At 39.6% G+C, this 11,722-nt stretch overlaps 1 protein-coding gene across 5 annotated transcripts in view; it reads right to left on the bottom strand.

Moving 5' to 3' along the window:
* Positions 1-10,930, bottom strand: part of KIF2A (kinesin heavy chain member 2A) — a 53,895-nt gene extending 42,965 nt beyond the window's left edge. For all 5 annotated transcript variants that reach the window (XM_014964985.1, XM_014964983.1, XM_014964984.1 and 2 more), the window contains exon 1: positions 10,912-10,930. The gene's annotated coding sequence lies outside the window, so the exon portion shown is untranslated. The remainder of the gene's footprint in view (positions 1-10,911) is intronic.
* Positions 10,931-11,722: the final 792 nt, after the last annotated feature.

Here is an 11,722-nt window from a genome sequence, read left to right on the forward strand (position 1 = left end):
GAATTATCAGAAGACAGATGTTAAAAGCCCATTTTCAATCCCAACTGAAATGCTCGTATAGATGCCTCCCTGTAGTCCCAAGCAGCATGAGTAGAGCCCTGAGACCTTTTAAATTATTATGTTTATTCACTTTGACCTAAGCAAGACAGTGAGAAAACTGCATTGCAACCTCCCACTATGATGCCTTTGGAGCATGAACATAAGCACACACTGCATATGCCAAGGGATGTGTATCAGACCACGAAAGCGTGATGCTTACTAAAATGCAGATTGACTGTCCAAGCAGTGATAGCCAAAATGACACAGTTCAGGTCTCTTCTCACAAACCAGTCAAGGAAATTTAAATTTCCTATAGCAGACAGGTCATCTGGCTCACTCCAGATGGGAGCCTGGAAGTGACCTAACACGTGTGCAATGAGAATGATCATGGTCCCACAATGCTAGACTAAAACAAGGTACAAGATAAATTCACAATCAGAACAGTCCCAACCGTGAAATACTTTAATCCCCTGTACAACAAGATTACATGCAAACAAGTGCTAATGAAGGGGGGGATTCAGAAAGTGAAGCAGTGTGTTCTTTTACAATACAGGACTTCCAAAACATTAGCTGGAAACTTAGACATCATCTTCCAGCCTGGTGTTCAGTTACATGCTGAATTATGCTAAATTTGGGATCTGATCCCTTGACAAGACAGCTTTTTGGGTACTCCAATGCCATGACTTCAAAAGGGCTCCTGACAAATAAGGGAGTACACAGAAAGGTGGTAGAGGAGCTTCAACAGGGACAGAGCAAACATAAGGCACTCAGAGAAAAATAACCTAACTTATGGATACATAATGCTTAAACTGTAACTAGAAGTTACAACTCAAGTAAGAGAACCTTTAGTTAACACTTACAGTTCTCTAAAATAATTTACTCAACATGCAGATGCAACCAAAAAAGAACCAATAAAACACTGGCCATCATCAGAAACCTAGAGAATAAAAACAAGTGTCATTTTTAAACTATAAATAAAACCTTGGTGTACCCACATCTCAAGTCCTGTGATAGTGTCTTCACACCTCAAAAAAGATGTAGCAGAATTAGAGGAGGTGAAGAGAAGGACAACTAAGAAGACAAAGAAAACAAAGCAAGTAGAGATGAAGATGGATGATACTGTTCACTTTTGAGGAAACGGCTGTGGGTGGATTTGGTTTAGCTTTACAACCACGAAGGACAAAGTAAGTGGAAACTTACTCACCAAATCCTGCAACATGAAAGGTAGGAGCAACCTCTTGAGGCAGATTGGTTTCAGGCAGACAAAAGCAGTAATGTACATTTCTATGCAGCAAGCAGGGAACTTCACAATCTTGCTTCCACAAGAGGTTGTGGAGGCAGACAGTGTGAGTTGGGTCAGAAAGGTATTCAATAAATTCACAGAGAGTAGATCTATAAATGTGTATTTAATAGGAGTTGGCAGAGCTGTACGTCTAATATCCCAGATAAAAATCTGGATATTGGGTGAAGACAAAGACTGCGGGCAGTGGCAGGGCTGACCTGCTTTCCCTAAACAGCCTCTCCTACTGCCGTTGGGCCAGATGAACCATCTGTCTGATCCACTGGAGCGCTTCTTACGGTAGTGATAAGCATACTTTAAGGAGACGGAGAAACCTCCAAAAAGGCAGAAACACCTCATAAGCTTTTTTAAAAAAAGTCATGTTCTCCAAATTCAGTAAGTCTTATAAAGACAGAGAGAAACACAGTTGTTTTAATTTGCTTTTCATATAGTAATCTTCATATTGTCATATATTCACATGGTAATCTTGCTTCCAAAGAATAAGAAAAAAAAAACCCTAAACCAACAATAATCCAGAAGTTTTCAACATTCCTGCAACATTTTCCAACACCTACAGGTCTCTTTCATGGCCCATATGAACTCCCAGCAGTACTCAAATTTGGGGAAGATTAAGCTATTACAGCTGCAAACTTCATTCAAATGAGAAGACAACATTAATATATGCCATGGTAGTATTTTCTGGCCTCTAACACACTTTTCTTTTACTGCCACTGCGTAAGTGAAGGTTTTCATTCAATTCCTGGTAATGACATTCACATCCTTCCCACGGTTGACAACTTGTTTACAAGTTGCAGGAATAGTTCAATGTCTTCTTACATACACATATATATATTTAATTTGTAAAACTAAACATAATTTGACATCTTCTTGCACATTTAGTCAGCAGTTCCTTGGAGTCCTTAAGAACAATTTTGCAGGCAGCTTCTTTAAAATCTTTTAAAACTGCTTTTGAGAGTTCCTCTCCAGAATATGTCATTTTCTAGTTTTATGGACCAAGGTCCTCTGTGTTCACTATAAATTTCAATACAGTTATGTAGGTAAGAGTAAAAGCAGATTCAGTAAGTATCTTTTCCAAACAGCATTGAGCTTTGGTGGTTGTTGAATGTTTTATTTTAGCTTCTCTTCTACAACAGGATTTAAGACTGTGGTGGAATGGAATACTGTGGTGAATACCCTCTGCCAAAGATTGAGATGAGTTGGCCAGTCTTCTCCCTCCCTTCCCCCTTTCCCGCTCTGTTTGTTGCTTGAATAGACGGCAGAGACCTCCTTTTCATGATTTTATGTGCTTTCCCTGAAGCTGACAGTAGCTGCCTAGAAACAATAGCTTCTTGCATCACGTAGAAAATGTCTACCAGCACCTTCTATGGATATTTCCGACTGGTACCATTTGCCTTTCGTGACACACCCTGTCAAATAGTGGGTTTTTTTGGTGTTTGTTTTTTTTTTTTAATTGCCCTTACTTTACACTATTACCTTTAGTAAGAATATTTATCATTACTCAGTTTATCACAGAGAGGCCAACTGTTACTCCAGGTTAAAAGTCAGAAGCCTTTATTCTCATACAAGTTTAAAGCCTGTGTTTTTCCCCTTATTCTAACAAGGTTCTGAAAGCTCAAACCAGTAAGAAAACTTTGAGTAATATTTTAATTCTTCTCTGTGGTTTGATTAAATATTATTGTAACTTAAAAATTATCAGGTTGTGATTTATATTCATCTTATTCATCACCACTTGAATTCCTATCCTATTAAAAATGTCACAGTGAACTGGGAAGTACAATTCGTAACGTATACAAGAACATGCACACATAACCCAAAAATGAATCAAAAACCTGGGAATATTTCAAAATCAAAGTGTCCATTTGCTTTTCAAACTGAATTCGTTTCCACTGCCCTCTTCATAGAGCCAGAGATCCTCACCACCGCATCATTATGTGTGCCTGCATCGCTAGCAAACACTTTTATAGATCTGTTGGAAATACACCTTAAACTCTGTATGTAGCTCAGCCACAAGGGGAAAGTAACACATTTTAGTGATTGCAACACATGCAGCGCTGCGCAACAAAAATTCTAGATGCGACCTCTGCAATGGCACAAGCACGGTACGCACCTCGGTCCTCAAGAGAAAACTTTAGACAAACCTCCCTCCATTCACATACACCTTCAGTGTGTTCATCTGCTGAGAACAACTTTTAGCATACTATATCCTGTAAGTAACAGAAGAGACTGACAACACTCACACTTCTGATACCTGGGATTGCACAGAGCTGTCTGTGCCTGATGGGAGCCATGAGAAACTCGAGCTTGCACTTGATAAAGTTTCTGTGGGATTACTAATCACTTATCATTCCCTTTTGGGAAAAGCATGACCACCCACTGACAAAACTGTAACCAAAGCAAATATATTTTGTTATATACCAGTTATCTGAAACAACTTTGTTACTGCCTGAGATCAGTCAATTAATTTTACAGAGTTGGCCTTGGCAAGGAATGCAGCAGACTGGTCCCTTTCCCAAGCAGCTTATGCCTGATGCCACCAGAACTGCCACTAAGCAAAAACAATAACCTATACTGAAAGCATAGTATTTGAATAAAGCAAGATTAAAAAAACCTCTTACTACCATATTGAAGCCTTTAAGCAGCAAAATCCTTCAGTATTCTCAAGAGTCAAATACACGATCAGGATCATCATTGCTTAACAAGACTACGTTACCAAAAAAAAAAAAAAAAAAAAAGAAAGAAAAAAAAAAAAAACAAAAAAAACAACACCACCCCCCCCCCCCTAAACACAAAACAACAACAACCAAACCAAAACCACCCCCCACCCGCACAACATCCCACCACAAACCAATAAAGTTACCAAAAAAAAAAAAAAAGAAAGAAAGAAAAAAAAAAACAACAACAAAAAACTGATAAAGTGGCTTATTTATTAAATCTAACTGATAATTCGGATTTTTTAAGATGTCACTGAAAGTTTTGGTTAGACATGCAACTGCGCAGTTACCTTCAAGAACCTCTACTTACTCCTTTTAACTAGACAATTCTAAAATTAACTTGGCTTCCTAGCAACACAAAAGAACAACTGAATTTAGACAGCAATAGTAGAGTTACTAGAAGTCTTCTAGGAGTGTTCTGCTCATGTAAATGATTCAGTGCACTATACACATTAAAAAAAAACCTAATAAGCCTAAGCCTGATAAATTCATTCTTTTTTCCAGGAAAGGCAATTCTAATGCCATTTTTCACACAGCTTTATTACCTTTTGTCTAACAGATGTAAAAACGAGTTTCACATATTCAGCAATAACCAAATTGAAAGACAGCAAAGGTAACTCCACAGAACACTTGTCAACAGGGAAATGGCAATGCCATCCCTCCCAGAGAACTACCTGTGGCTGCTCTGACTCCCAGGAGTGATTACCAGGCATGGAGAGGAGCCCCGCAAGAGAAGAACATCCACCCCCCTGTTCTGCCTCCAACGGTGGCTCCGCTTGAGAAGAGCATTTAACATGGCAGGTGTACTTCACCGTCTTCTGGTAAATCAATGGCTTACGGATGTTCTGAGCCACAACTGACCTGTTTATCGTGATACCTTCTGGGCACCTGAAGAAAATGCATTTCCAGGGTGTCAGACGCTGTCAGTAGTGTCTCACAGCTACACACTCACTACAGAATTCAAAGCGTCCCTTTACAGAAGCCAAAGGCATAGGAAAATGATGTCAATCACCTGCCTCTCTGTACTGGGAACACTATAGCAAGCTATGGGCTTTTTAAATCTTCGAGTGAAAATAAAACAGCAGTGTAACAACTGTGAATGTTTTAAGGAAAGGAATGTCGACAGAAAAAGAAGAACCTATGGGTGCCTGTACAATAAGAACAGGTTCAAGGATGTAACTAACAGCAGTTTAAGACAACCTAGATCTGGATTACCATAGTTTTATTTCCCTGCTCTCCTTCCCTCAGCCCACTACAACACATTTAGTTAAAAACTAACACTGATGCAGTGAACAGACAAAAGCAGCCCAGAGTTAAACATCTTAAACAGCTATGGAATCACAACCACTAGTAAAATTAACTGTAGCTAAATTAATTATGATGAGTGCCTAACAGTCCTAAGTAAGTATAAAAATCTCTACCAAAACGCAGGAGAAATTGATCCAAACAATAAAGCTAGGAATATTTGTTCTAGTGTCTATGCTGAGTTCAGTATCGAGAACAATTTAAAGTCACAATTAAACACAGAGGTTTGGAATACACAACTGCAAGCAATTTTTTTAAAAAAGACATTAGAAGGAACTGTAACTATTCCCTCCTAAAAACTAAAAAGAAATGCAAGGGAACATTCACTTCTGCAAAGAGTCAAGTGGTAAATCTGTAAAACATAAATAAGCTTTCAAACATTCAAAAAGTATTGTTCATATATCTGAAAGCTTGGTTGTGTTTTTGAAATAGATGAACAGATATAGCAAAAAATATATTACAGCTCCATAAAACCCTTCTACCATACATCTGGAAATACACAGTGAAAGCACCTACAATTCCAAATAATTCTAACTATGCTACAGAGACATTATGAGAAACTGATTATTAAAGGCAAATTATCTTCTTTAAAACTCCTTACTTATAAAAGTTCAAACACCACTATGCCTGACCACATATTTTGTTCACTACACATTCTCATTAATGGACAAAGTTACGATTGCTTGGGAACCCTTTCTGAAGACTTCCATATCTTAATTTTTGCAATATGTTAGAAATTTAACAACTCTGAAAAGTGAACATAAGCCTTTAATTTATTGAAAATTATTGAATTCTCTTCCTCTGTGGACCAAATATATTGCAGACATTTTTTCTCTGCACCACATTTTATTGTTCACAATGGGCTGGCCACAGCATCCTCTTTCCTCATTCTGAGTCCAGCCATGCGGTATAGTATAGTGAGGAAGATGAGATACTTCAACAAACAGTAAGATAAAAAAAAGTTTAAAAAGAAAAATCACACTTTATGATATAAGCAGTAAACATTTACAAAGGAAGAACTTAAATAGGAACAAAGCAATCAAGCAAATTTATTCCATTCTTTTACTAATTTTTCAAGCACAAAAAAAATCAGTGGCACATTCCACAGGTCAAGTAACCAAAAATGCTACAATTTTGTGCTCCCAGGAAGAAGCTCACTTGCTAAATAGTTCACACTCTTCACTCACTTCTTGACATTGTCCTATGGTAAGTGGATGTATTAAAATAACTGAAAAGGCTAATTTATGTTCTAGAGCAAATAGAAAGAGATATTTTTGCAATAACATTACTCTTCAGTCAGATATGACCTCTTCCCAATGATTTATCATGTCTTCCCAACCCGTGCCTGGTGCCACAGCAACATGGCAAAGTCTTCAGTTCATGAAGTCATAAGAAGAAAAGACCAATAAGACTGGGCCAGGTAACAGGCCATCACAGAGAGTGAGTGAAAAGGGCAATAACGTTACCTACCCAACAGAAGCAAAGGATAGATTCCCTCACAACATGATTAGAAGGGAAAAAACATGCAACACAAGCTGTGCAATCCTAGTAGCCATATACAGCTTTCAAGACATTATTGCCTGTATGTATTAAACACACTTATTGAACAAAGATGAGAATTTTCTCTACAGATCAGGACTTCAACTCTTGTCATTCAAAAGCTATTTATACAAAATACAGAAGGACTGCATAAATATCTGAGTATCTGCAAGTTACAGTGAAAATCAACTTAGTGCATAACAAGAGCTGAACGCTTAAAAAGTGATTTCAAACAGCACACAGAAAATGTAACACATCCTCCTGGTCAACACTTCTGTAGGAGCAATCCCCACAAACTCTGGATGCAACAACATGAGGACCTACACTGGATAACCAAGACTAAATGTTGGCTCCATTAGCTGGACCACCAATAGCAGACTTGAAACCCTGCGTGTGATCTGGCCAATGTGGAAGGACAAAGACACGCTGTGTCTGTATGGCTTACACAGGGATTAGGTAATTGAGTCAAATGATTTAAGAGTGGTAACAAAAAAGTCTTAATCACAGGGAATGAATAGATGTATGTCACCAAAGGAAAGAGTAAAAGCACATTACCATTTAAATTTGTCCTCAAGAGCTTGTAAAACAGGGTGACTACCCAAACCTGAACAGAATTTTTAGTGTCATTACATCTTCTACCCTGCTATAAAACCATTGTTGCTATTGGGACTTGTACATGAAGATCAAGATCATCATACAGGATTACCCAAAACACAGAGGATGGTACAGACCTCTCAACTCCGAGAAACATCCATTTCACAGAAGGTGGGCTTTAAAGAGGAAAAAAAAAAAAACAGCCCTGACAGTTACAAAAATTTGTCTTGTTTCTGTTTGAAGGCAAAAGTTACCATGATGTTTTGGCTAGCCTAAGGAGAGAGGATCTGCCAGTAGGTTTATGGACTAGATGGATTATCTTTGACCGTGACCTCTTCCAGCCGCTTCAGAGACAAGTGTAGAAAATTCTCAAGCAGGCAATTACTAAATAACACAGCCACAGGCAAGATTTCTTCCTGCCTCCCGTCAGTTAGAGGTTATTTAAACTACAGACTCAAGAATAAATGAAACTACCTTTTAGGGTTGCTGGTGTATTTTTAAAATTTAGTGTAAAACTGGATATTCCCACCATCCTTCTTAAAATTCTGCTCTGCTTCTAGCCTCCATCTCCTCTGGCAACAAGCTCCATGTGACAACTGTACCTCATCTATTCTCCTTTATCAGTTTTAAGTTTTCTCTTTCAAACACTGACAGCTCTCCTGTTCTTTTATTTTGAAAAAATGGGCAGAAACTCATTATCTGTTTTACACCATTTGATGGTTAATCCATAAAAATTCAGCGTTTTTCCTTTCCTGGAAATCAAGTCAAATCTTTAGTCTCTCTTCCCATTACAGGAATGACCCTTCTCCTTCTTTCACATTATTTCTGACAGCAAGACCAGAATTGTATTCCATGTCCCCCCTCCCCCTCCCCCCCCCGCTTTCCAAATGAGCAAATACATAATTAATTTTTCTGTCCTTCTAGGCATTATTTCAGATCTGCAAAGACAGGGAGAATAGGAACAGTCTGAGGAGGAAATGGACAGAACACAATTGGACTGAAAAAGTAAAAACCACCAACCAGCCTACTACAGGGCCGCAGAGATTTATCCTACTTCAGCAAAAGGCTGGATATATGTCTGCAAGGGAAAAGTGAGGTATTCTTTATCTGAGTAGTTATACAGGTCTTTGTCACTACCTATGGGATAATGCACAAGAAGGGGAGATACAGATGCAAGTTGATGGGTAAAGCAGTGGGCTACCATGATCTAAGTAAAGGGAATTCTTCAACATGGACGGATGCCCATATGCAGACCTCTGCATGGAAAGGAGCAGTACAGTGTCTTGGGTTCCCTCTGGCCCCCTCTCTCCTTCCCTAAGCTTCCATGTGGCAAGGAACAATTTCCAAGACTGGAAATGCAGCCCATTCTTAGTGACCTGCAACCTAAGACAAACCAACCCTTTCCTGCTTCCAAAACAGATTATCAAGGTTTATGTCAAGCAACACACATAAATTACACTGAAATAAGTAGTAAATTTCAGAATCGGTAATTATTCTGAACAGTCAAATTAGCTGATCACTTAATATGCTCTTACATGACATGAGCATAACTAGCTATTCCAATTATAACTGGAAATATTATCTGCAGCTCTAGACAACATTTATACCAATGTTTACCCACTGAGAAAAAACAGATACACAGCAAGCAGCTCTGCAGCGTCAGTCTGCGAAAATGTTGGTTTTTATCCAAACACTGGTTTTCATGTGTTTTTGGCCACAAGTTCTAACAATGCCTTTCCTTTGTACAACATCTATTTTCTATTCAGTCCTATAAGAAAACTCTCATGAAACACTTAAGCATAATTAGACCTTGTCAAAATGACAGAATACATAACTTTTCCTTCCAGAATATTCTGGTCTCATTCGCACATTTACTGTGTTTTTCATGTCTTTGCAATTTTGCTGTAGTGAACAAGTATGACTTGTAACATTGATGTTTCACCAAAAAAAAAAACAACAAAAAAAATGCTTTTATGCTTTTCTGTTAGGTTTTCTTTTTCTTTAAAGGAAAATAGAGTTATCTGGAATTAATAAAACTCCATATTCAGAAAAGTGTTTAAGTGGCAGACAGATGGGAAAAAAACTTTATTCTTTTCTGGATTCAGCTAATAAACAGGTAACGAAGGAATTTTAAAGAACTACTATACCTACCTCTCAAAATAATATTTACTTTTAAAAAAGGACTCCCTGCAGACAAGACAGCATGTGAAAAAAAAAAAAAAAAAGCCCAGGCCAACACACCACTTTCTCCAAAACTTTCTTGAACAGTTTTAATTGTGCTTTCAGCCAAGGGTGGCTGGTATGGCACACAGCCCTGATTCTGCCTACAATACAGTCCTGGGTAGAGGTCGCTCCCTGTTACTGAACCAGAAGATCCTATGTGAGAACTTCCACTTCACTCTGGCCATGAGCTTCCCACACACCAACACTGCTGGGGTCACAGATCCCTCTGAAAGCTATCAGAGCTCACTAATCGTGTAGAGAACTAGCACATGCAGAAGTTTTCTACTGTGTTTAGCGAATCAAATCATCCACCAATGTCTTAAATCATCAGAAGAAAAAAAAAAAATCATTGGCCACACTGGAAGGGAGAGAGAGTCTGTAGGAACAACACAGCTGACAGAGACACAGGCAGCAAGACCCTCCCTCCCGCTGTCAGAAGCAGCTGGATGATGAGACCAGAGCTCAGGTTGGAAACCTGCCTTCTGAAAGGCAACGCAATCTACTGTTGACTGTCCTTTGGTACCTTTCTCAAAATGCTCCCTTTCACTTACCTAGGACAGTTTCTCCTACACTTTAATGGGGAGAGAACAACAGAAGGCTGTGGCAGCCTGAGCCGGAACGGGGCATCTCCAGTCCAAAGCTAAAAGAACAAGCAAGCCTCACAACAACCAGGACCCACCAGCTCTGGTATGACACTGCAGTCTGGTTGCTCACACAAGGACCAAGTTAACGCAAACGCTCAAAACCGTACGGTTTGAGCAACTGCTGTGAAGGCATCCCCACAGCATACTACTGATGTGTAATGTACTTAATGTGCTGCACTGCATGTGTGATAGAGCAAAATATGTGAATTGTTAACAGTAACGAAAACAAGTATTGTTATGTTCAAGAGTTACTTCCCTCACTTCTGAAAGTACAAGTGAGGAAAACACTGCGGCAGCGGGAATGAAGCAGATAAGCATTCCCATGCCTTATTTTCCAAACCATACAAACCAACAAGTAGCATTTATAAGAAGTTCACATAGCCCTCAGAAAAACAGCTTTACAAGTTGCTACGGGGAGTTATTCTGAAACCCCAGGCAGAGATCTGCAGGAGTTTGGCAAATAACTTCCAGACCTATCAGATTCTTCACGTGACACACAAGTCATTAAGCACAAATTGAGGGGTTAGGTTTAGCATGGTGTCCAGCCAACACCAACCATTATTTTATTGTAGGGTTGAGCTGCAGCATGGGACACAAAGACAAGCTGCATAAAGCTTGTTGGCTGCTTGTTTCCTGTCTCATGACAAAACCACGCCAACTTCAGTGCCTTTGACCTCCAGACCTTTCTTCCCTTAGAAACATCTGCTTATTCTTTAGCAAGCTCCTGAACCCTGGAAGGAAAACAAAAAAAAAAAAAAAAAAAGACAGACAACTTTCCAGAAAATCCCAGCAGAACCCCACCCCAGTTTAGCAGGCTTCACAGACCTCACAGAGACTGAGAGCAAATGACATATTCCCAGTCAAATGAAACGAGCTGAAGTCATGAGTGACCTGCCACTGATGCAGCCAGTGAACTCCCCATTTTGGTTCTCTCCTTCCAGACAAACACCAAGCCTTGGCACCCTACACCTGACACACACGCCTCCTTTATTCACGTGTGTTTCTAGACAGCACCGCACATCCTCCTGCCAGGAGATGCTGGGCAAGATGAGAAACCCTGGATCCCCCACGGAGACCTAACAATTCACGGGCATAAACATCAACTGCTCTTCTTGCATTTTAATCATAAAGAACATCTGAAATAATAACATCCAGCTTTTCTTTCAAGCGATGGACGTATCCAAAGGCATTTCTGTCAGGGCACGCTGTCATGCCATTTTTTCGGAGCATACGCCAGGGCCAAGGAGAAGTTATTCTTTTACATTAAAGGCCTTTCCTCCCTCCATCACCTCACCCCCTCCCGAAGGCCCTCCCACCACCTCCCCAACCTCTCCTCCCCACCCACGCCTCGAGCCGCCCCCCCACCC

Source organism: Calidris pugnax, unplaced genomic scaffold, assembly GCF_001431845.1.
Source record: "Calidris pugnax isolate Ruff unplaced genomic scaffold, ASM143184v1 scaffold273, whole genome shotgun sequence".
NCBI classification, from domain to species: Eukaryota; Metazoa; Chordata; class Aves; order Charadriiformes; family Scolopacidae; genus Calidris; species Calidris pugnax.